We start from the raw sequence: 24,874 nt of genomic DNA on the forward strand, positions 1-24,874 counted from the left end.
TTTCCTCAAAATTAATTGATTCTAAAATTAATTTAGAATTGATTAAATATGTCACACAAAATCGGGATTTTTCCCGAGGGATGTGCACCACAAATCGAGGCCGAAGAAGCCCCGAGCTAGCTCTCGGCCAGCTGGATTGCTCACGCAGCCATGGGCTGTCGAGGCTACTCAGGTGCCTCGATCTATGGTGCTGCTGTGTGCCGAGGATGGGCTGCATGTATGTGCACTCCTTAGCGCACCATGGCAGCCAAGGCAACCACAAGGTGCGGCAGCAGCTAGCTGCTGTGCTCGCACTGTGTGTGCGGCCTTGTGGCTTGCCATGGGTGAGCCGTAAATGGTGCTTGCATTGAGCTTGCTTTGAGCGTGTTTTTAGTGCGTAGATTGGTACATAATTAAGGTTAATATGCGTAGACATTGCTTGCGAAGCAATGTGGTGCAATGAGCTCATGTAACATGGCCCTAATGGGCCACGAATTGATGTGTGAAAGTTTGCTGATGTGGGCGGTGTAACACCTAGCGACATCGTGTCCCACTCCCACGTTCCTTGAGCATCATTCGGTTGTGCGAGTTGTGAGCACTCCAAGTCTTAGTGCTAGGCACTTGGATATTTTGGGCTACATAATTTTTGCTTGATTTGTCGTTTTAATTATTTTATTAATTTGATTTGGTTTTAATTATTTTAATAAATTTTGGAGGCTAGGCCTCAGTTTTTAAGCGGCATTTGCAAAAATTTTATTTTGGCAAATAATTGGGTTTTACCGGTTTAGTTAATTGGATTAATTAAGTTGGATGCGGAATTTAGTGGGAGCTTCAAATATTAATTGCGTTTATTTACATAATCGGTTGAAACAACTTTGACTAGTTTTAATTAGGCGTGTTAATTGGATTAACCACCTAGATTAGTTACCAGTTATCGCGTTTTTATGCATTGTTACTTGTTTTATCATTGTAAAATGCATGGGCCATTCACAAATAGTGAATGGATAAATGGAATGTATATTCTCTTACAGGTTTAATAAAATGGCAACTAGTGGGGCCCAATTAGGATAGAAAATACGGACTGCGATCCGTGATGTATTTTTGTAAATCTAAATACGGTCTGCGTACTGTTGAGTATTTTTGTACCTTAATATTTAGATTAGTCCTAATCATAGATACTAGTAGTTGCATAATTTTGGTCAAGTCTTGAAGACGGAGGTTCTTGGAAGACAAAGCCATGAAGTTGCAAAAGAAGACCTTTTGAAGACTTGAAGAATTCAAGGGGTCATGCTAGTTTCCAAATATGCATCAAAATGCTTATGCTTTACATATTTATGATCATTTATATATGAATTATATGTTAGATGCATGTTTAGGATTTCGAATGTTGTGATGATTAATTAAGTCCACTTAAATCAACCAACATAGAAACCCTAGGTCCTTAAATATTTAGTAAAATTGCCATTCCAAAACAACACTTATCGACCTATTGAGAGTAGTGATGGGCTACGCCAAAGCGAGGCATCACTATTACTCCCTAGACTTATAAGGCATACCGGGTATGCAAGTTGGTTTTGGTTGTACTCAACGATATGAGTGATGGAGTCCTAACATTTCGTGGCAAAGTAAATAAATTGTTGAGAGAGCATTAGATGCGATGATTTATTCAACCAAGAGTGGCTTGGAGCCATTAACAAAACGTTGCTTACCTTGGGAGATTGAGTGCTAAGACAAGCCAAAGCATGCTTAGCCACTCTTTGTTTCCTTGGATCTTGGAGTCGACTTATTTTCACAAAATAGGGACAATTTTATGTGTAAATAAGACGTTAAATAAGTTTGAAATATGCATTCAATATTATTTAAGTATCATGAATGGTTTTTCTTTAAAATTATTTTAATTGTAGAATCATGTCTTCAAGTAACTCAAACAACCAGTTTTCATTGCGCTCAATTCTCGACAAGGAGAAGTTGAGTGGGCCAAATTTTCTTGATTGGCAAAGAAATTTACGAATTGTTCTCATGCAAGAGCAAAAGGAATATGTCCTTGATGTGGAAATGCCCGACGATCCTAATGAGGAGGTGACTCTGGCTGCCTTAAACCAATGGCAAAGTGCCAATCAGGATGTCAAATGCATCATGTTGGCCACAATGTCTCCCGAGCTTCAAAGGACTTTCTTTGAGAACGAGACGACTTTTGAGATCATTTCTGAGCTGCAGAATATGTTCCAAGAGCAGGCCCGAACTAAGAGGTTTGAAACCCACAGACAGATCCTTGAGAGCAAGCTCAAGAGAAGAGAGTCAGTCAGCCCACATGTACTCAAGATGATGGGATTATTTGAGAACATGGGAAGGCTTGATGCAGGGTATTCAACCGAGATGGCAATTGACATCATTCTCCACTCGCTGCACAAAGGCTATGATCAGTTCAAGATGAACTATAATATGCACAGCATGGAGTAAACCCTCACTGAGCTTCATAGTATGTTGAAGCAAGCCGAGCAAACACTCAAGGATGAGGGAAAACATGATATGCTCATGGTCAAAAAGGGCAAGCCGTTCAAACGCACGGGCAAAAAGAAGAAAGGCTTCAAGGGGAAAGGTAAGAAGAACTTTCTGCCTGAGCCGAAAGCTACCAAGGACAACAAGGAAAGGAAGGTAGCATCTTCAAAATCTAATTCCGAATGCTTCTATTGTAAGAAGAAGGGACATTGGAAGAGAGATTGCCTCAAATTCAAGGAAGATAAGAAGAACGGAACCGTTGCTTCAAAATCAAGTATATTCGTTATAGACTTAAACTTCACTAGCTCAACATCATGGGTATTAGATACTAGATGTGGCTCACACCTTTGTTCCAATTCTCAGGGTTTAAGGAACGTTAGGAAGCTAGCGAAGGGAGAGGTTGAACTCCGGGTCGGCAATGGAGCCAGAATTGCAGCCGTATTCGTAGGAACTCTCAGTTTGTCTTTGCCCTCTGGGATTGTTTTGGAACTTAAAAGTTGTTACTATGTTCTCAACATTACCATAAACATTATTTCAATTTCGGCGTTGGACGCCAAAGGTTTTTAATTTCGAGTAAAAGACAATGAATGTTCGTTTTATCTCGATAATGTTTTATATGGTATTGCACATTCAGAAAATGGTCTTTATGTGCTTTCTTTAGACAAACAAGTTTACAATGTGAATAATACTACCAAAAGAGCTTAGACCATGGAGTCAAATCAAACTTACTTGTGGCATTGTCGTCTTGGTCACATTAACATCAAACGCATCAAGAAGCTTCTATAAGAAGGCGTTCTTGACTCTTTCGATTTAGAATCTTTTGAGACTTGCGAAGGATGTTTATTAGGCAAGATGATAAAGCAGCCATTCTCCAAGTTGGGAGAAAGAGTAGGTGACTTATTGGGTCTAATACATACCGATGTATGTGGACCAATGAGCTCCACCACAAGAAATGGACATCGATATTTCATCACCTTCATAGATGATTATAGTAGATATGGCTATGTCTACCTCATGCCGCATAAATCTGAATCGTTTGACAAGTTCAAAGAATTTCAGAGTGAAGTGGAAAATCAGCTTGTCAAGAAAATCAAAGCCCTTCGATCGGATCGAGGTGGTGAATACTTGAGCCAAGAATTCGATGACCATCTGAAAGATCATGGCGTACTTTCAGAACTGACACCTCCGGGAACTCCACAATGGAACGGAGTATCCGAACGGAGAAATCAAACCTTGTTAGACATGGTATGATCAACCATGGGTCTTAGTGATCTTCCTATCTCTTTCTGGGGACACACACTTTTAACTGCGGCACTAACACTGAACCGTGCTCCATTGAAAGCTGTAGAAAAGACTCCATACGAGTTATGCACGAAGAAACCTCCTAGGTTGTCTTTTTTAAATATATGGGGATGCGAAGCATATGTCAAGAAATTGATTTCTGACAAACTTCATCCCAAATCTGATAAGGTTTACTTTGTGGGCTACCCAAAAGAAACCAAAGGGTATTACTTCTACAACAAATCGGAGAACAAAGTGTTTGTTGCTCGCGATGGTGTTTTTTTGGAGAAGGAGCACCTTTCTAAAATGACAAGTGGGAGGAAAATCGAACTCAACGAAGTTCGTGAGGATGAGCAACAAAATCAGAATGACAGTCAAAGTGCTCAAACAACATCTGTTGGCGAAGGTCAAAGTGATCAAAATATGCAATGTCGAACCGACAATGCAAATGCTTAGTTCATTACCCTACGTAGGTCTCAAAGGGCAAGATCTCAACCTGATAGATATCTTGGTTTAGTATTAACCGAGAATCAGGACATCCTGATCATGGATGGAGATGAATCGGCAACCTACAAGCAAGAGATGGCTAGCACCGACTCTGCTAAATGGCAAGAGGCCATGAGAACTGAAATGGATTCCATGTTTGAAAATCAAGTCTGGGACTTGGTTGACTTACTCGAAGGCTACACACCTATCGGATGTAAGTGGATTTTCAAGTTGAAAATCGACAAAGATGGAAATGTATTCATTTACAAAGCTAGATTGGTAGCAAAAGGTTATAAACAAGTTCTTGGTATTGATTACAATGAAACCTTTTCTCCAGTCGCAATGCTTAAATCCGTTCAGATTCTCCTAGCGATTGCTGCATATTACAATAATGAAATATGGCAGATGGACGTCAAAACCGCCTTCCTAAATGGTATTTTGGAAGAAACTGTGGATATGACACAGCCTGAAGGTTTTGTCGACCAAAACAACACTAGAAAGGTATGCAAGCTTAAGATGTCCATTTATGGATTAAAGCAAGAAAGTAGAAGTTGGAATCTGCGATTCGATGAAACCATCAGTAAGTTTGGTTTTATCAAGAATCCAGATGAGTCTTGTGTTTACAAGAAGGTCAGTGGGTGTGACATTGCCTTCCTAGTCTTATATGTCGATGACATATTGTTCATTGGAAACAGCATTCCGTTATTAGAGTCTGTAAAGGCTTGGCTTGGAAAATGTTTTTCAATGAAAGACTTGGGAGAGGCTCAGTACATACTAGGCATGAAGATCTATAGGGATAGATCGAAAAGGATGATAGGATTGAGTCAAAGTACTTATATTGATAAGGTACTAGCTCGGTTCCAAATGTAAGGGGCCAAGAGAGGTCACCTACCCATGTCTCATGGCATAACCCTAAGCAAGAAGCAGTCTCCTAAGACACCTGATGAGCGAGAAAGGATGAATCAGATTCCATATGCTTCTCTAATTGGATCGATCATGTATGCCATGATATGTACTAGGCTAGATGTATCGTATGCCTTGAGCGCTACGAGCCGATACCAATCAGACCTAGGAGAAGCGCATTGGACTGCAGCCAAGAATATCCTAAAGTACCTGAAAAGGAACAAGGATAAATTCTTGGTCTATGGTGGCAGAGATGAATTAGTTGTTGAGGGTTATACCGACGCAAGCTTCCAGACAGACAGAGACGACTTCAAGTCACAGTCTGGGTACATATTTTGTCTCAATGGAGGAGCGTTTAGTTGGAAGAGTGCTAAGCAAAGCACAACTGCAGATTCTACAACTGAAGCCGAATACTTAGCAGCATCTGAGGCAGCTAAGGAGGCAGTTTGGATTCGCAAGTTCATTGGTGAACTTGGTGTTGTGCCCTCCATAAAGGGTCCAATAGACCTCCATTGTGACAATAATGGAGCTATTGCTCAGGCCAGAGAGCCAAGAGAACATCAGAAGGTCAAACATGTCAATCGGCGGTTTCACATGATTCAAGAATGGAAATCAGAAGGTGAAATCAAAATTTGTAAAGTTGGAACAGATGACAATGTAGCCGATCCACTGACTAAACCTTTGCCTCAAGTGAAGCACAACAAGCACGTTGAGGCAATGGGAATCAGGCACATCGGAGATTGGCTTTGATTTCCTTATTTTAGTGTTTTAATTAATTTTGGACAATTTTAATGTAAAGCACTATGATGAACCATTCAGCTTTGGAGTAATTAAATTTTTCATGCGATTTAAATCACTTTGTTGGCTATTTAATTGTGGTTTAGAATTAAATAATGAGTCCATTCGATTCTTGGAATATTCAAAATAGGGTATCAAGACCAGTCTTGGTAAGGAAACACCTATGAAGTGAACATTGAATATTATAATCGAAAATTATCCCTAATCGAGGTCATTTAAACGATGGACTATTAATGACCATTTGAGATTAGTGTGTAGTTTGATTTATAGCACCGTTTCTTGTGCTACAAGGACATGATCGTCATAAATCATTTACACAGGTATTGGTTTAGAACCATACTGGATCGACCTATGAGAATACTTTAAGAGATTAAAAATCGTCATAAGTATACTTCTCATTATTGCTATCGGAACTTTTTCCTCGACCATGAGTATTGTGAGCTTTCTTGTTTGAGTACTAGTCCGCTTTGATGATTGTCAAACGTCTGCCGTAATAGGGGATTATAACGGCATCACTCGGGCGGCTAGGTCCTCTCAGTAAGAGAAGCTACTTTACAAGACTGGAAATGTCCCCCTACTAAAGTAGGGAAGACATCTTTGTTGTTTACAAGGCCTCTCGTAGAGCGAGACTGTAAAATGCATGGCCGTGCTCGGATGGATTTTAGAAATCATCTGTTTATTGACAGTCGGACTCGGAATCGAGAAACACTTCTGGACGTAATAAGGATGACAAATTAATCTTACCTTATATTTCATGAAGAGGTATTAAGAGACATAGGAAAAGGGATATACACTAAAAGCTCACTTGTCTGGAAGGACAAGTGGGAGATTGAAAGGAATAGTGTCCTTCGAACAAGTGTATTATTCCGATAGGGGGTTCGAAATTATTGGAAAGCTAATTTTTCAGTGAGGTCAAGTGATCGGAATGCCTGGGTGGAGGCCGCTTCCGATTAGTAATATTAATGCATAATTGATATTACAGCTTAATCTTGACTGAACCCTTCGGGTCAAACCTAAGCAACTAACGAGTCGAAGCGACAAATTAATTAGGAATTAATTAATAAGTCGACCGAGTAATTAATATTTAGACGTCGGAAATTCAAGCTTGGAGCTTCGAAACCGAGCGTCGGAAGTCGAGTCGAAAGTAGTAAAAGACAAGACGTGAAAATAATAATAAATCAACAATGACCAAAATACCCCTAGCATCGGAAAACCAAGTGCTAGGGGCGCGCAAATGCTAGCAGCCTGCACCAAGTGCGGGGGTAGGCTAGCATACCGCAGCTAGCAGCCCGCACACTTGGTGCGTGGCTTGCTAGGCCGTGGCGGCTAGCAGCCCACGGTTTTGGGCGCAAGTGAGGTGGGCCGAAGCCTCATAACCACACCATGGCAGCCCACAAGGCAACCATGGGTGCCCAAGCGAGCTGCCATGTGGCCGAAGCTAATTGGAGGGAGAAAGAGAGAGGTGGCCGGTTATGGGAGTACGAGTGGGGGGCAAGTTTGGTCCCCCCCTCCTCCAAATGGTCCTCACCTACTCTTCCTTATGAGCTTGCCACTTGTTGATTTATTATTAGTTTGATTATTAATTTTATTTTAGCTTTAAAATAAAATGGAAAAATCAAATTCTCCCACATTGATAGGAGAGCTTTTAGCACTCTTGCATTTCCCTATAAATACCCAACTTGGGGTATTGGGAAAAGCACTTGAGTAAGAGTTGGAAAAGGCATCACTAGTAGTGAAAACCTTTGAACTCAAGAGTTGAAAAAGGCATCATCATTGTGAAAACCTTTGAACTCAATTACTCGGTTTTTGGTTAGGCCTTGCTAACTCCAGGGCATTGGACCTAGTCGGTGTTCGAGTTGTGGGTGGACTTATGTTGGAGGTCGTCGTAATTTCGAGGTTAGCTTTCGAAGTAAGAGCCCCTCGAGGTCGGGCGAAGCACGCGTCAAAGGTATAATTATTATCTTAATCTTGTCATTAAGTTAATTATATTTATGGTTTTATTTATTGAGAGTGCGGTCTTGTTTTTGGGTTTGTTTTCGCGGTGAGTCGGACTCACCAAACCTCAACAACAAGGTGCGCCCATCCCACTCAGGAAACTCCCCAAGGCTAGTGGAAGTCCCCTCGCCAGCGTCGATGGGCTCGTCCTCTCGGTGAACCCCACGAGAGCGTGAGCCGGAACTGCATCATCGAGACATGCTAATTATGAAAGGAAACAGTAAATTAAAGGCTCTATAGTATCTAAGGTTCGCCTAGCCGCATGATACTATGTTCGTAAAAAAATAGAGTACGTGGTACTAAAACAGAGTATGTTTTTTAATCAAGCAAAAATAGCATTCTCAAGAAATCAAACAATTTCTTGCAATATTATGACAAATATTGTGACAAATTGAGCATGAATAGCTAGCAAAACACGAAGAACAAGCCACATTGTTCTCACGAACTCAAAATGCCCAACAATGGAAAATCGTTCGTTTCTTCACCAAATTGAGTCAAACAAGTCTCAAAATACTCGTAAGGTGATATACAAACATAAACAAGCAATTTCATGGCAAGAAATTTGATAAACAAGGCAAAATAAGCAAGATAAGTTTCGGATTTTTCAAAAATCCGCAAAGAAATATGCACGAAATTCTTCCAAACTAGGAGGAGTTTGAGAAAAACTTACATAGATCGGTAAACTAGAGATTGAGAGCTTCGATTGGCAACAAATTTGAGCGAATTTGGTTGAGAAACGACCAAGAACCAGTGATTTGAAGTTTCGAGCGAAACCGAGCAAAAAAGACGAATGATTAAATGAGGAAGAAGGAGGGGTTTAATTCCGGAAAACGCAACTCCATCGCGCCGCGACAAGCCTGGCACACCGCGATTGCATGTGGCAGTGTGCGCTGGTCCTCCTTTCCTTAGCGATGCAACTCCTTGGCCCCATAAACGGTTATGTGGACCTTATTCAGCAAATTGGGTTCCTTGGTACGCCAGTTAGCTCCTATAAGCAAATTGACATGATTAGTAGTCGACTTGATTACAGTCATAGTAAGTGATCGGTCTGACGACGATCATCTCACTTAGCTTAAGCGCCTAAGTATTGGCTCATCACAAGAACCGAGGTATTGGTTCACAAGCAAGCACAAGTGCCAAAGTACCGGCTCATTACAAAATGCGCTGAGGTACTGTCACAGCAAGCAATCATAAAATATATCAGCAAAGCACTAGCAAACTGAGGATCAACAAGCGATGGTCTTCGATGATCTTCTTAGGAAGATTGTCACAACAAAACTAAGGATGGCTATAAGCAGCAGTCTTCGACGATGTCCTGAAGTAGAGAGGAGATTGTCTATAGCGGCGAGGTACTGCCACAACACTGGAGATGACGAGGTACAATCACCTTCGATGATGTTCCCGAGGCACTGTGGAGGATTGTCACAAACAAATGAAGACAGTGAGGCACTGTGGAGGTCGTCACCAGCATGCAATAAACAAATCGGTTACCCTAGAGACGTGTGCCCGGCGGTGCAAGATACGCATTTCTTAAACTCTTTTATCTGTTTTAACTAACGCTAGTTTGCAGGTATTAGTGTTACAAGAATGATTTAGGATCACAGAATGTTCTGAATCGTTCTCCGTCCCTATCGCTACTTTGACTTTTGTTTTCGAAACTTATGTTTCTCCAAACTCAGTCAAAGTGGGGGCTTCTGTAGACACCTGATTGTGTCTCCCTAAAAATCAAACCAAGTGATGAATACCTTTCACGTCATTGATTATCGAACGAGGTGAAATGTGCAAGAGTCTCGTGAATTCTTCTATTTTCTAAAATGTTTTAATAAAAATACTTTCTTTCTGTTTTCGAAAATATTTCTTCTCGTACCCTATTTATGGAAAATTTCCAACCCAGTTTAGTTTGGTCCATGATAATGGTCCAATAATAGTGTAGTTGGATTAGGATCAAAAAGAGCTTTCCAACGATATATTATAAGCCCAATTCCGATGAATAATGAGGAAGTTATGACCAAAATACTAAATTGGGCTTGAAATGGTTTTACACGGCCCAATGATTAAGTGGAAGGCCCATTAATTATCATTCCTAAGGTCATTAGGATTGATTTTAATCTTTTATAATAATTTAGAAGGATATTTTGAATCCTAGTGGGATTAGGATTAATAATTATATCTTTTGGAAAAATAAAGAATTTTATTTGGAATAAAACAAGTGTTTGAAAGATTAAATCTGATTTTAAAGGATAAGTACGGACGTTAATTAATTCTAATTTAATTAGATTAAGGAATCTGTACGGCTTTGAGTTAACGCGTGGACCATCTCGAAACGATAGCTCCATCGCGTCGCGATGGACACTGTCGTGCCGCGATGGGAGCGGTTTTACTCCAAATCAAATTCGATCTTTTTCTGATCGTTTCGGGACCTTTTTCTCTATAAATAGGGTCGTATTTCCCCGTTTTTGATCATCAACAATAATCTAATTCTAATTCTCTTCTCTCTCTTTTGAGTAATAGCTTATTCTTTCTCCCTTTTTCTAAGCCTTCCCTTTTGCAAACACAATACCGCATTCACGAGTTCTAGACACACCTTGCCAAGTTAGAAGTTGCCTTCTCCCTAGATGTGAAAGGTTGATAATTTATGAGGGTTTGGTCCCAAATCCCTATTTCAATTATTTAAATTAATTGTTTGATTAATTATTTTCCTTGAAGTTACTAACGTGTGTATTGTTTTGATAGAAAGAGATACGAGGCATCAAAGTAAGTAATTAGATTACTTCTTAATTATTCTTTTGATATAGGAAGCATGTTGATATTATTTTAATTCCTAGTATCATGTTAGGATGTTATTTATTACTTTCCAGTATCATGCTTAGGTTGCTTTCTATTTCTTCTATCATGCTAGTATCATGTTAGGGATAAGCTTTAATCTTTATTGTTTAGTGACATGCTAGGATTTATTATTGATCATGTTAGTATCATGCCTAGGATCTTGCTATTATTATTATGCTTTGATGAGACTGATTATTATGATGATGATTTGTTGTATCAATAATTTATTGTTGCTTGATATTATTGTTATTGCTTGATCACACCCTCTTTTGCAGGTTTAAAGGGAATTTGTACTTGAAATCACGCTTAATAAGATAATTAATAATTTTGTTTAGGCTAATATGATTTTAATTCAAGTGATCGCCAATAATAGATTTGTTTGTGCATTAATATTCAACCAACCTAGATTAAACAGGTTTAGGATTAATATATTGATTGTATGTTAGTTAGAAAGCGCACATGAATATGAGAACAATAAAGTAGAGGCCTATATTTAGGGCGTTCAATCTCTTTAAGGTCGGATTTGTACCTTCATCCCCGAATATCCAATCATGGTTCCAGACCACTATGGAGTTAGAGATCTCATGGATCGTGAAGGGTTGTAACCTTCACCCTGTGAACGGTTTACAAGTTCCTAAAACTTGTTGGCGACTCTTTTGCTCAAGCTTCCTTCCCTTTGGGCGCCACCATGCTTAAGTGTATGATCACAGTGGGGCTCAAGTGTGGGATGCTTGAAATATTCCCTACAGCCTCCAAATGTAAAATCCAAGAAATAATTAAATCATTTTCTCGAATTTATCATTCATAATAATTTTTTGTATCATACCTTTTTCTTTCTTTTTTTTTAGAACGATCATTTTTTTTAATATATTTTTTTTCGTTCTATTTCTCTCTTTTTTTTTCGTGTGAGGCAATCATCCCAAGTAAGGTTCTCGGGATTTATTTTTTAAACCATAGAAGAAGTAAATAAATTATACTATTAAATTAAGGTTAATCAATTACGACTAAAAAAATGATGAACACGAAAATAGGCACGTTTAAGAATGGGAATATTGATGACGTCTTATTAAGGGTTGCGAACTTCTAATGACAAACCTTATAAGGAGTAATTTCATTAGTTTGATTATAAAGTATGTAAACGAATCATCATAATCGAATATAGCATCGTGTACAATTTTCCATCTTGCGCTAAGGTGGAAAGTGCAACTACAAGAGTAGCATCTGCCACATGCGTTTTTTTCGGGTTTTTTTTTTTTTTTTTTTTTTTTTTTTTTTTGTTTTTACGTATACACAAAAAGAACGATGAAAAACATGTTTTTGGATTTATTGAAAAAGGCGATCAAAGTAAAAGTAACTAAGTTAAACAACGTTGTTAGCATAAGAGATATTTTTAGCACCTACTTAACGATTAACCTTGAAGCGATAATATCGTTTTCTTCGTATAACATTGCTCATAACGAGTCAAAGTTAACATTGAACAATGGCATGCGCAAGTCACAGAGTTGTGCAGAAGAGCCGCGCGCAACTTCTAGACTTGCGCTTGGAGGGTGCGCGCAACTTTGATAGTTGCGTGTGCCACCTGGTAGGTTCGACTCTTTTTTTTTTCTTTTTTTTTGTGTCGAACCACAATGTTTTGCGAATTTTTTTTTAATATCTCTAGGTATCAAGTTGGAAATTAGAGATGAAGCACATAATAAGCACATATTCATGTAGTCACATAAGCACATAAAAGGAACCGTCAAAGCATACAATGCTATTCCAAGGTAAAGGCTTGGGTGTCTAAAGGTACCATATCTTAAGGGACAATGCACAAATCAATCACTCAACGTGTTGACCCATGATATAGCCCTCCCAACATTTTGTTGGCGATAAGAGTGGGCTGATTGTTATTGATTTTGGGATAGAAGCCTAGTGTTGGCAACCCCTAGTGAATGAGCCAATCCCCAAAGGTTATAGTGTGCTATGATTTAAGCATGATGCAATGTTGCTTGTTTGACTTTTACTTTTGTGAAAAAGGAAGATATTATGCTTTCAAGTCTCGCTCTCTAATTAGAGATTATCCAAGCTAGTCCTCGTTACAACTCATAGGTAATCTAGTGTCAGAAACCTTGAACCATAACTAAGAACTAATATTGTAACCTCTAAGTCCCCAGTTGAGTCGCCACTGTAAGGAGGGTGTGCCCATCGTAGCGGATCCTTCTCCTTAAATGCCCATGGCCCTTTAAAAGCCTAGGACTTTACACTTGTTAGGGTGTATTAGGATTTGAATTCCTGACTGTTTGGGGGACCTTGAATTAGAGTTGATCCTATCATTATGCTTTTTTTTTGTAAGAAACAAGTAAGGAGTCGCCAATGAGTTTTAGGAAAACTCATAAACCTCGTTCATGCCTTTCTCCCAAGTAGAGTTCAAGGGATATTTAGCACGAATCGTAAGTTTACCCATGCCCAAATTGGTCTACTTGTACCAGAGATGAGTTCGGAAGCGAGGGTACTAAAATAACGTTCCCTTTAGGGGAGAATCGCTATTCTAGCCCTAGTACGACCTCTACTAGCTCTTCCTTTTTCACAATTTCATTACCAAACAATATATGCAACGTGATACCTAAAAACTAAGTTAGTTGATTTTATTTACATGCATCAATCACATTGGAATTACATTGTAAAAGTCGTTATTCTTATTTAATCAATATTCATGAAAGAACAAAAATAAACAAGATCCGCCTTGTCTTAAGTGATAAAACAACAACTAATTATTCAATTCTATTCTTTATTTAACGCAAGATACTATGTGGAATTATTTAATTAAAATTTCGTTTAAAGTGATCAAACAACACTAATTAATTAATTAAAAGTTATTTAAACAAGAAAATAATGGTGATTGATCTAAGTGCTCGGGATTATACCACTTCTCTTTGCTAGATCTTCATTTAGAACACTTATGGACTCCTTCTTGTTCGGGAACCTCCACCGTAGTAACAAGTATTAAAGGGTGTGAGTGTTTAGGACAAGAGGGTTTGGTAGCACACAAGTTCACAAAGTTTCTGCCAGAGTTTTAGGTTAATTTTTGTCTGTTTAAGCCTCGTATTAAGCCTCTATTTATAGGGAATGGATGCGTTTAGGGTTTTGAGCGTTCTGTCGCAGCAGGTGTCACGCTCATCTGAAATGAGTTGCACGCGACAACCCAATGCAAGTGATTTAGATGCGCTGCTAAACGTCTTGCGCGCGGTATTATGGTAAGATTCGATTTTATATTTTTATGAAATTCTGAATGTTCCGCAAGTGCATCACTAGCAGTTGCGCTGGGTGTCACGCGCAACTGATTAAGTTGCGCGCGCCAAACCAGCGCGACTCATTGAGATGCACGTGGATTTCTCTGCGGCAGCATTTATTTTAAACCTAGACGCCTCTAAATCCGTCATAATAAGGTTTAAACCTCGGGCTTAAGCCTAATTATGATCGGGCTTAGTTAATTTGGACCTTAATTTATTTTGTTTTGGGTTAGGCTAGTAATTTTGCGTTCTCGTGATTTAATCAGTTGTCCATAAGCATTCTTCATGTTGATCTAACACGAAGATGGTTTTATTTATCGTCATAGCACTTCCTGTCAGGACAGGAGGCCAAAAGTAGATGTCTACAGTATTTATAAAATACCAAGACTGACAATACAATGCAGTATTGCAGAAGCCATAGGTTAGCGCGCCCGACCGGGCTTTGGTCTGTTGGATCGAGTCCAATCAGTCTTCAATCTTCGCTTCTGGGTTATAGCTTCATTCACTTTTATATCTGAATTGGGCTTTATTTCTTGGCCTCAAGCTTGATTAGCCTTGTAAAAAATAGATCCTTTATATTTGCATTATTGGCTTTAACCCTTCTCCTAGAACCGGGCCCTTAATCTCCAAATCAAATTCTTTGAAATCGGTTTTGGGATTAAAATATACGGTCATAAAATACGATCAAACTCCAATGTCTTTGTAGTGGCTCAAAATGCTCGAGAATTATCATAAATCTGCAAATTCCTACAAAATAATACTAACTCTACAAAAACACTAGAAAACGTATAATAGTAATGTAAATCATTCCGTAGAGCTCAAATAAGCACAAATATGACTGTGAGACGGGGAATAAAAACATATATAAAATAGACTCATCAATAGTACTAAAGAGCCCTTCATGACGGATTTCCAGTCATATTTTGCTTCATCAAGGCCACGCAGAGTTTCTCCAAGGCAAGTAGGCATAGGGGATCTTCCAGATTCAACATGTTCAAGCCCAGAAACTAGACTAGCATGTCCTACTCTACTGTTTGCAAATAAAAGCTTGCTAAACATGCAAAAAATATAAGCCCTCCTAAGGTATACATGATATGATTCAGAGACAGGACGATTAAAATATAAATTTGCAAGATTTTCTAGATCTACTTCTTTACTTCACACAATTTTATTTAAATCTGTGTCTATCATATTTGGATGCACTCAAAATCCTGGTAATAGTATCACGCAGAGTAGGCATTGCAATGAGAACTCTAGCAGGGAAGCCAAAAATAGCACCAAATTCCTCCGGCAGAGGACATATTTCATCATAATCAAATTTGAAACAATGGGTTTTTGGACTCTAATAATCTAAGGCTGCTCTCAGTAAATCATGTTCAATTGCTACATGCCTTAATTCTAGTAACCCTCTGACATAGAATAATTCTAGATCTCTATTCTTTATACTTCAAGGAATATGACCAGTCACGCAATGTATTATTAAAGTTTTGAGACATTATTATTGAAATATGAAATTCTAGCTATTTTATGTTTTGTAAATATGCATATCACAACTTTACTGGTCGTAATTTACATAAAAAAGAGTCTAGAAACGCGAAAAACTTATCCAGATGCACGCGCAAATGTACCGCTGCACAGTATACGCACCGTGACACGGTGTCCTTTACCGTGTCACGAAATATGGCACCGTGGCGCGGCAAAAAGTACCATGACACGATATTCCCCACGTGTCACGGTATTTATGCGGCAGCTATTTCTAATCCTTGACCTATTTTTTTAGGATTTTCTTTTGTTTTTCTTATCCGTTTCTCCTTCAAACTTTTCCTTTGAATATTTTATTCCTAATAAAATTCTTCCTTAATTTTTATTTTTATCTTCTTTTTTTTTTTTTTTTTTTTTTTTTTTTTTTTTTTGGGGAAAGTTGTAAAACTTGTTCCATTTTATTTTATGGTGAGGAAGTTTTAAAACTTGTTCCATTATATTGTTGGGAAGTTGCAAAACTTGGTCCATTTTATTATGGGGAAAGTTGTAAAACTTTTTCAATCTTTTTTTGTTTTTTTCTTTTCGGGAGAAAGTCGCTCGGTACCCTCCACTTACAAAAAAGTTACGGTTTTTTTTTTCGCGTCGTTAATAAATACACAATCACACACAATCAAGCACACACTAACATACACACTACATGAAGAAATAATATGTCTAAATTCATAAAGTGTTAATAAAATGTACAAAGTGAGTCATAATACATAAGTAGTGTCAAGTGCCATCAACCAAGTATATAATAAAAACCCTCGGTTAAAAATCTCCAGATCCATAAGAACTAGGATCGATGTCCTGCTGGGGCTGCTGGTAAGAGAAAGGCGCGCCAAAAAGTCCCTCTATCATCCGAGTGTAAGGAGTATTGTCCCTACTCGTCCCCGCAACTCCTATAAAAGACAAAGTCAAGGCAGGCCTCGACTAATCGGTAAACTGCACGGGATGACTCTAAGACGTAGGCATCGTCGGTGGAGGCATCGTCTCGAACACTGGAACTTGATGTAAGTCTTGCTCATAGGAGTAATGATCGACCTAAGCTTAGGATGTGAAGGCTGAAATGGCTGAGAAGGCTATGGCTGCTACCACTATGTCAGAAAATGCTGAAATGGCTAAGAAGGCTGAACCTGCTGCCACTGGGTCTGAAAATGCTGCCGAATCTCAAGGGATCGAGATTGTCTGCGGTGACTAGGCTCCCCCTCGCCCGAGCCTCTATGCCTCGAATGTGATTGAGACATCCGTTGCTCCTAAAATACACAAATGAGAAAATGTTAGTGGTGTAAGATAAAGCAAAAAAAAGGGCAAACGTGGAAAAGATAGGCGAATATACCTCATAGACATCGTCGGAACCACTTTGACAACTCGTACCACGTCGCAGCTTGATGATGCAACTCTTCAGAGCATCAACAAGCTTCATCATGCCCATCATATCCGAGTGCGTGACCTGAAAGCAAAAAAAATCAATAACAAGGAATATTAAGAAAAGTGAACGTTGTGTTAGAAAGCTTACCTGATCGAACTCCTCAGGAACAGACTCTTGCGCCTGTCTAAAACCCTTCGGTGCATCGGCATTATACACCTTAACCATACCAATCAGCCTCGGCTAACAGACGGACTGGGACGGGATCTCAACTCTCCCTCTACGACAAGCAGTTGCCTAAAACATGATCGAATAATCAAGTTATTCGATGGTTTAAACAGGGATTACCAAAACAAAAAAACATTCTCAAAAGTCAAACCTCAAGAAGACGTGGTGGAGGAGCCAAGTAAGGAAGCAGGTCTTGAGAGTAAATAGCATCCATACGCACGAGCTCTCGCCAGGAAAACTGAAAGCGCTCTCCTCCGCTCACAAGTGACTCCAACGAGCGTGGTTGCAACATCGACGCAGGTGGAGGCAACAACACTACAAAACGGTTAGCGCTATGTTGACGGACCACACGCTCACCAAGGTACCATACAGGGTGTGATGTACCAAAGAAGATGGTATGATACGTCAAGAGATCCAAAGCCTCTAAGAGGTCAGTCAGGCAAGCCCAATAGGCCCAAGGTCAGTATTGAATCTCGACCGAAACCTGAAAACGGTGAAAGAATATAGTGAATGCCGAGAAACGACATCAAAATGAGAAAAATACACTGTAAAGTCGACCCTTACGCCAACAGTGGTGGTACCCCTGACGCAGCAACCCTCGCAGACTTGGCACTGACTCCACTCGAGACTCACCCCGGTCACACCAGCTAGCACCGATAGGAAAGCTGCGGACCGCTCCCTAGTGCGTTGAGGGGCTAGCCTTGGAAAGTACTCATAGAACCATAGCTGCAACAAGAATAATCTATAAGTGCATGAGCTAAAGAACTAAGAGAAAAACACGAAGAAAAAGGACCGTCACCTCTACAACTCTCCAAAGACTGTAGACGGTAACAGGAGATTAATCGGTCGGTCAGCTGCCGACAGCCATGACGCAGCGACGAAAATAGATCAGCATACCTCAGACTGGCCTAGCTAAAGGAGCCAATCTCAGCGATCTTGGTTAGAGACGACAAGTAACAGTTTACACGAGAACTCCTACCGTGAGAAAGAGTCCCAAAAATAAGGATTAAGACAAAAATCCGTACTCGCTGCTCGGGTGTCGTCTCAACAATGTCAAAGCTGTTGGGTTTCGAAAAGTCCGACTTTCCGTAGAACAAAACCCGACCCTAAGACCCGCTCACAATTAATATAACTAAAAGACAATAATAACAAGATAGAGAGAAAAGACTATCTTACCCTTGATGCGTGCTTCGATCACACCACGGAGCTCTTATTTGAAAAGCCGAGTCTTGCAAGTGCAAAGACCTCCAACGATATCCACCCGTAACTCGACCCTAACGGTCACTTACTCGAAGTTTAGCCGAGTCGAACTAAAATAACTAATCGAGTATACACTACTAGAAAATAGCCTATTTTCGACGGACTCGTTCCGACGGACGCATAATTCTATCGGAAAATTCGAAATTTTCGACGGATATTTTTTCCGTCAGAAAATTACGACGGATTTAATGTTGAAAATTTCCGACGGAACATGAATCCGTTGGAAAATATGTAATTTCCGACGGAATATTCCGTCGTAACTTAAACTTCCGACGCTAAACCCTAAACTGACACTCCTTACCCTTTATTCCATCTTTTCTCTCTCCTCTACTTCTTCTACCCGCCTCTCTTCTTTTTCTCTCCTCTCCTCTCCTCTCTTCTTCTCTGGTCCTTTCTTTCTCTTTCGTTCTACCATCTCCTCTTCTTTCGTTCTACCATCTCCTCCTCATTTCTATCTCCTTTGATCTCTTTCTATCTCCTCATTTATCTTCTCTTTCTCTGTTTTTTTTTAGCGAGTGGTGTGGCGGCGAGTGGTGTGGGGGCGAGTGTTGTGGCGGCGAGTGGTATGGCGGTGGTGGTTTTCCAATATTTCATAAATTAATGGTTTTTTGATCAAATTCGACCGTGAAAAGTCCAGATCTAGACTTTTCATGGTCGAATTTGGCCTATTTAAACCAAATTTAATAATTCAAAGCCAATTTCGATTATTAAGGTATGTTTTTCGACTCTCTAAATTTTTTTTTGTTTTGTTTTTTTTTTAATTTTTTCGGTTGTGGCGCCTTGGTGGGTGTGGATATGGTGACTGGTGCCGTGGTGTGGTATTTTTTTTTAAATTTGGTGGGTGGATCGGGTTTAGTTGGGTTTAGTTTGGGTGGTCTTAGATCTCGGTTTAGGTGGGCCGTGGTGGGTGATTTTACATCTGGGTTTAGTTTGGGTTAGGGTTGGGTGAGGTGGGCCGTGGTGGGTGGTTTTAGATCTCGGTTTAGGGGGGGTTTAGTTTGGGTGGTTTTAGATCTAGGTTTAGGGGGGGTTTAGTTTGGGAGGGTTAGGGTTAGGTGGGGTGGATTAAGGTGGTGTGGCTCGGTTAGTTGGGTGGGGTGTGGTTGACAGTGGGTTTTTAGGTGGTTGGAGGTGGTGATACGCCGTGCCGTGGGGGTGCGGCGTGGTTTTTTTTTAATTTTTTTGCAGAATTTCCGACGGATCCGTCGTAAATTTCCCACGAATTTAATAATTCCGTCAGAAATTTCAGACAAACTTTACCGATACCGGAATACCTGTTCCGACGGAAAATTCCGTTGGTAAATCCGTCGAAAAAGTGTTTCCGACGGAATTTCCATCGGAAGAAGGCGATTTTCCTACCATAGCTTTTCCGACAACCGGTTTCGATGGAATTTCCGTTGGACTAAGGTTTTTCGACGGATTTCGGGGTATTTCGGACGGAATTTTTCCGTAAAAAATAAGCTGTTTTCTAATAGTGTGTATTTTATGAACTTAAAGGTTTTCTCTCAAGTGGAGATGCTTTTTTGAGTTCCTACTCAAGTGTATTTCTCCGATTTCCAATGTGGGTATTTATAGAGAATTTCATATGAGAATTCCACTCTCCCATCAATGTGGAAGAGTTGGTAAAATCAATTTTCTTATTTTATTTTTAAATAAAAAATAAAAAGAAATTTCAAACAAATAATTAATCAACAAGTGGCAATCATAGAAGGAGAGGGTAGGTGAGGACCACAAGAAGAGGGGACCATTGCCTTCCTCTCCAAGCTTCCCCAAATTGCCTCACCCCTCTCACTCGGCTCCTCTCACCTTGCGCCACGTGGCGCCCAGCCTTGGGCACCAAGGCGCGCCTAGCTGGTGGCCTGGGGCTTAGCTGGGCCTGCCCGTGCGTGCTTTGGTGCGGGGAGGCTTGTTGCTTGGCCAAGCAAGCCACGCGTGCTTGCGGGTAGCTGGTCGAGGCATGCGCGCGTCCGGTGCTAGTAGTGCTAGCACATCGCTAGCTCGCTAGCGCTGCTGGTAACTAGCTGTTAGGAACGCGCCAGTGATGCGTGCTAGCATGCTAGCTAGCATTGCTGCTGATGCGCACGCTAGTGATGCTAGATGCTGCGCATGCTTGCTAGCATTGGTAGCTTTGGGATGCTAGCACCATTTTCCCCTAGCACTCGGTTTTCTCGGGGCAGCCCGATGCTAGGGTTATTTTGGTAATTGTTGATTAATTAATTTGATTTTACCGTCTCGTCTTTTATTAATTTGACTCGACTTGCGACGCAAATTCTCGACGCTCCTAGCTCGATTTCCGACGTCTAAATTCGTAATACTCGAGCGTCTCATTAATTCCTTCCGGATTAATTCGTCGTATCGGATCGTTAGTTGCTTGGGTGTGATCCGAAGGGTTCCGTCAAGATTAAGCTGTAATATTAATTATGGATTAATATTATTGATCGGAAGCGGCCTCTTTCTAGGCATTCTAATCACTTGACCTTACTGAATACTTAGCTTTCTAATAATTCCGACTCCTCTATCGGAATAATGTACTTGTTCGAAGGATACCATTCCTATCAATCTCCCACTTATCCTTTCGAACAAGTGCGGTTTTTTTGTGTATAGCCTATTTCCTATGTTACTTAATGTCTCTTCATAAACTATTAGGTAAGATTATTCGTAATCCTTATTACGTCCAAAAGTGTTTCTCGAAATACGAGTTCGATTGTCAATAAGCGGATGGTTTATTAAAATCCATCTGAGCACGGCCATGTATTTCACAGTCTCTCTCTTTGAGAGGCCTTATAAACAACAAAGAAATGTTCCCTATTGCTAGTAGGGGGACATTCCCAGTCTAGTACTGTCAGCTTCTCTTACTAAGAGGACTAAGCCGCCCGAGTGTTGCCGTTATAATCTCCATGTACGGCAGACGTTTGACTAACATCAAAACGGACTAGTACTCAAACAAGAGAACTCACAATACTCATGGTCGAGGAAAGAGGTTCCGATACCCATAATGTGAAGTATAGTTATGACGATTTTTAAATCTCTTAAAGCATTCTCATAGGTCGATCTAGTGTGGTTCTAAACCGATACCTGTGCAAATGATTTATGACAATCATGTCCTTGTAGCACAAGAAACAGTGCTATAAATCAAACTACACACTAATCTCAAGTGGTCATTAATCATCCATCATTTAAATGACCTTTATTAGGGATAATTTCGATTATAATATTCAATGTTCACTTAGTAGGTGTTTCTTTATCCAAAACTAAACTTGATACCCTATTTTGAATATTATGAGAATCGAATGGACTCAATATTTAATTCTAAACCACAATTAAATAAAAACGGAGTTATAAAATTGCATGAAATTAAATTACTCCAAACTTGAATGGTTCATCGTAGTGTCTTACATTAAAATGTTCAAAATTAATTAAAACACTAAGCAGGGAAACCAAAGCCAATCACCAATGTGCTTGATTCCCATTGTCTCATCGTGCTTGTTGTGCTTCACTTGAGGCAGTGGTTTAGTAAGTGGATCGGCTACATTATTGTCCGTTCCAATTTTACAAATTATGATTTCACCCTCTGACTTCCATTCCCTTATCATGTGAAATCGCCGCTTGACATATTTGACCTTTTGATGTTCCCTGTGCTCTCTAGCTTAAGAAAAAGCTCCATTGTTGTCACAATAGAGGGCTATTGGACCCTTGATGGAGGGTACAACATCAAGTTCTCCAACGAACTTACAAATCCAAACTTCCTTCTTAGCCACTTCAGCAGCTGCCAAGTATTCGCCTTCAGTTGTAGAATCTGCAGTTGTGCTCTTCTTGGCACTCTTCCAACTAAACACTCCTCCATTTAGACAGAACACGTATCCAGACTGTGATTTGAAATCGTCTCTGTCTGTTTGGAAGTTTGCGTTGGTATAACCTTAAACAACTAATTCATCTGAGCCACCATATACCAGGAATTTATCCTTGTTCCTTTTCAGATACATTAGGATATTCTTTGCCGCGGCCCAATGCGCCTCTCCTGGGTCTGATTGGTATCGGCTCATAGCACTCAAGGCATACGATACATCTGGCCTAGTACATATCATGGCATACATGATCGATCCAATAACCGAAGCATATGGAATCTGATTCATCTGTTCCCGCCCATCAAGTGTCTTTGGACACTGCTTCTTGCTTAGGGTTATGCCATGTGACATGGGTAGGTGACCTCTCTTGGCCTCCTGCACGTTAAATTAAGCTAGTAGCTTATCAATGTAAGTACGCTAGCTCAATCTAATCATTCTCTTAGATCTATCCCTGTAGATCTTGATCCCCAATATGTACTGAGCCTCTCCCAAGTCTTTCATTGAAAAACATATTCCAAGCCAGGCCTTTCCAGACTCTAGCATCGGAATACTGTTTCCAATGAGCAATACGTCATCGACATATAAGACTAGGAAGGCTATGTCACTCCCACTGAACTTCTTGTAAACACAAGACTCATCTGGATTCTTGATAAAGCTAAACTTACTGATGGCTTTATGGAATTGCAGATTCCATCTTTTGCTAACTTGCTTTAGCTCATAAATGGACATTTTAAGCTTGTACACTTTTCCAGCATTGTTTTGGTCGACAAAACCTCTAGGCTGTGTCATATACACTATTTCTTCCAAAATTCCATTTAGCAAGGCGGTTTTGACGTCCATCTACCATATTTCATAATTTTAATATGCAACAATCCCTAGGATGATCCGAATGGATTTAAGCATTGCGACAGGAGAAAAGGTTTCATCATAATCAATACCATGAATTTTCCTGTAACCTTTCACTACCAGTCTAGCTTTGTAAATGAATACATTTCCATCTTTGTCAGTTTTCACTTTGAAAATCCACTTACATCCGATAAGTGTGTAACCTTCGGGTAAGTCAACAAGGTCCTATACTTGATTTTCAAACATGGAATCCATTTCAGATCTCATGGCTTGTTGCCATTTAGCAGAGTCAGAGCTTGCCATCGCTTGCTTGTAGGTTGCCGGTTTTTCTCCATCCACTACCAGATTGTCTTGATTCTCGGTTAATACGACACTAAGATACCTATCAGGTTGAGACCTTGGCCTCTACGACCTATGAAGGGAAACGGACTGAGCATTTGCATTGTCAATTTGACTTTTTTGCACATTTTGACCAATGTCAATAGATGTTGTTTGAGCACTTTGACTGTCAATTTGATTTTGTTGCTTGTCCTCTCGAGCTTCATCGAGATCGATTTTCCTCCCACTTGTCATTTTGGAAAGGTGTTCATTCTCCAAAAAGACACCATCGCGAGAAACAAACACTTTGTTCTAGGATTTGTTGTAGAAGTAATACTGTAGACACCCATTTGTGTCTCCCCAAAACTAAACCCGGTGATGAATACTTTTCACGTCGAATCATAATCGAATGAAGTGAAAGTGTGGAAAGTCTAGTGTTGCGGTTAGTTTTTATTTCTCTTCTTTTTCTCTATTTTCGAAAATCTATTTTATGAAAATAGCCAATCCAGTTTAGTTTGGTCCATGGCTAGGATCCAATAATAGTGTAGTTGGATTGGGCTCAAATAGAGCTTTCCATTGATATATTATAAGCCCAATTCCGATGAATAATGAGGAAGTTATGGCCAAATTACTAAACTGGGCCCGGTTTGACCTTTATATGCGGCCCAATGATCTAGAGGAGGGCCTATTATGATTTATTATTCCTAATGCAATTAGGATTGATTATAGTCCTCTAGAATCTTCTAGAAGGTTCTTTTGAATCCTAGTGTGATTAGCATTGATAATTGAGTTTTATTTAGAATAAAAGAAGTGTTTTAAATGAAATTACAGTTTTACCCCTCGTACACTTAATTTTATCAAAAATATGAAAACGTGTGAAAAAACTGCCTGCAGCGCCGCACCACAGGCTGTCGCTCGGCGACAGAGGCTTGTGTGGCAATAACGTTGTGTTTTATTCTTCTTGAAACTCTGATTCTTTTTTATCATATTCCGGCTGATTTTCGTTATAAGTAGCCTCCTTAAACCTCCGTTTTTAATTACCAACTCTCATCAAGAATTTCTTGAGACTCTCTCTCTTTCTAAACCAACTTTTCACAAACAAAGTTCCGCATTCACAAGATCTAGACACACCTAGCCTAATTCGAAGTTGCCTTCGCCCTAGACGTGAAAGGTTTGATATTTCTGAGGGTTTTGTCCCAAATATCTATTTCCATTATTTAATTTAATTGTTTGATTTATTATTTTCCTTGAAGTTACTAACGTGTATATTTTGTTATTAGAAAGAGATATGAGGCATCCAAGTAAGTGCTTTAATTGTTTACTTGATAGTTTGATATAGAAATCATGTTAAGATTGTTATTTTGGTTCCTAGTATCATGTTAGGATGCTTTCCGTAGTATGATATTTAGGGTGATTTGCTTGTATCAATTATGATTTCTAGGATGCTTCCT

This window comes from Chenopodium album, chromosome 15 (genome assembly GCF_948465745.1).
Source record: "Chenopodium album chromosome 15, dcCheAlbu1.1, whole genome shotgun sequence".
Classification (NCBI taxonomy): domain Eukaryota; kingdom Viridiplantae; phylum Streptophyta; class Magnoliopsida; order Caryophyllales; family Amaranthaceae; genus Chenopodium; species Chenopodium album.